The 2,376-nt window shown below is 31.2% G+C and overlaps 1 long non-coding RNA gene across 1 annotated transcript; it reads right to left on the bottom strand.

Moving 5' to 3' along the window:
• Nucleotides 1–1,737: 1,737 nt before the first annotated feature.
• LOC106690490 (uncharacterized) lies at nucleotides 1,738–2,376 on the bottom strand. Its single transcript, XR_001344626.2, has 2 exons — nucleotides 2,287–2,376; nucleotides 1,738–1,994 (listed from the first exon to the last, which is right to left on the bottom strand). It is a non-coding gene; the product is annotated as an uncharacterized lncRNA (long non-coding RNA).

Genomic DNA, 2,376 nt, shown 5'->3' with positions numbered 1-2,376 from the left:
AGAGAGAGAGAGAGAGAGAGAGAGAGAGAGAGAGAGAGAGAGAGAGAGAGAGAGAGAGAGACATACATAAACATATATAACCTTTGGTATAAATAGCAATCCAACAAAATGAAGCAGAGGAAAATTATATAATTAAAATATATATATGATAATAGATTACACAAAGCAAATTTATATTCATGTCATAAAGTAAATTCACATCAGCAAGATCATTGCTAAATAAGATCAGATTTTTATTTATCCATTAACTGTTTATAATACATGTTTCTAAAGCCTGTTTGAGATTGTATATTTTTAATATTTTCTGGGATTTCCTGCCACAAACGAATTCCGCTAATTAAAAATGATTTACTATATCGAGATGTAGATATATTCGATGGACTGGAATGTGAAACTGACTGTTATGTTTTTTAACAATGTGATTTGGAGGAGGAATTTGCTTTTCAAAGAGATCGTAAAGGTAATTAGGAGTTTTATCTTTAAAAAGTTGGTACAGGAAACTACCCAGCATGTATTTTCTTCTTTCAGGGAGTTTGAGCCAACAAAGTTCTTCAAAAAACGGCATTACATGCTCATGAATGGGAACATCGAAAATGAACCTAACACATGCATTAAATGCCCTCTGAAGAATTGATAAGTCTTTGCCCTCCATATCTGTAAATAATATACTACAATAGTCGATGTGTGGTATTATTAGTGTCTGAACAAGATGTTTCCGTACATAGGCAAGCATTCTCTATTCCTACGTAACTGGCCCAAGTTTCTAAAACATTTCCCAGAGGTACTAACTGGATGGTCTTGCCAATCGAGTGATGAAGAGAATGTTACACCCAAGAGCAGTAAAGTTTTGGAGTATTCAATGGGCATATCATTTAAATGATTTTTTGGACAATTTCCTGCGACTAATGGTTTTACATAAAATTTGCTACCGAAAATTATTGCTTTTGTCTTTAATGAATTCAAAGTGAGTTTTAGGTTAACTGACCAGGCAAATTTTTCTCTTACATCTTGATTTATTTTTTTTATAGATTCGTTAAAATTATCAGGATTCGATGACATATAAATGATAATATCATCGGCGTATATGTGATATTTACATGATTTAAGTATCGATGAGATATCCGATACGTATAAAAGAAAGAGTAACGGTCCCAGGACCGAGCCTTGAGGAACTCCTGAAACGATTGGAAGAAATTCAGCACAAGCAAAGTGAAATTTTAGAACATTTTTACACAACTCTTGTTATTTACACAGTGGCTTGTATAGTTTTTATGAAACATAGAGGTAGTTCTAAGAAGTTGAAAAATTTAATTCAAATACTCATATTAGGAATTAAAATCATCAGCTAATTGTATAGCTCTTCAATTATAAACAAAATTTGAAGTTTAGCAGTTAATGTCTGAGTAGTTTAGTTTTTATGTATGATTGCATAATTGTAGAGAATACATAATGAGTTTATATTATATTAATCTATATTATATACAAACAAGGTTAGGTAAGCTACCCATCAGTGTAAATTGTTCAGTCATCTAACGTTCAAAAAGTGTTTACAATAAAAACATTTAGATATATTTTCTACTTAAATTAAAGCTAAGTATTTTTCGAAGATGAAAAATAAAAAATACTTCTATGATTTATTTCAAATAAACGTTTGTTGACAAGACTATATTACAGAATATGTTTTCGAAATTTGATTCTTATTTATTCCATACAATAAAGGTAAATAAAATACATCCGTTCTTGTATAATTATATTATTCAAGCAAATACATATTTTTTTGAATTTATATAACAATATACTTATATTTGTCGAGCTGCAAGAATAGAGAACCTACTGCTTCTTCTATTACACACACTGACCCTCCTAACTGTTTACAATCTGAAACTGCTCCCCTTGATCAGCTATTGCGAAGTTACTGGTGTTAGTGCCTCCTCTTTGCTCAATGTTAGCTTCCTGCTTATTGTTTGTCGCAGACTGATCGCCACGGCTCGTACCTGCCAAATATTTTAATTTTATAAATATTGACTTTGAAATGGAATAGTCCTCTGAGTTTAGAACAAATTGTTATAGTATAAAAATACTGACATACAACAAAGACCAAGAGTCAGGGGCCATTTTAAAATATATTACCACATTTTACATTACAATAGCATTCCAGTAATACTTTTGAATTAGTTTACATCAAGACGTATGAATTAGTCACTAATTTTCCTATGTTATTATATCACAGCAAGAATTAGAGGAGTTCGCTGTCTATATTCTTTACTGTACTCCATTTATATTTACCTGCATTACAAATGACTGCCTGTTGAAATACTGCAGCGCATAGAAAGATCACAAAGATGGTACTCATCTTGCCCAACTGTGATTTCATTT

This window comes from Halyomorpha halys, unplaced genomic scaffold (genome assembly GCF_000696795.3).
Source record: "Halyomorpha halys isolate HHAL.00 unplaced genomic scaffold, Hhal_1.1 Scaffold1741.1, whole genome shotgun sequence".
Lineage (NCBI taxonomy): Eukaryota > Metazoa > Arthropoda > Insecta > Hemiptera > Pentatomidae > Halyomorpha > Halyomorpha halys.
This window is presented reverse-complemented; position numbering and strand designations above follow the sequence as displayed.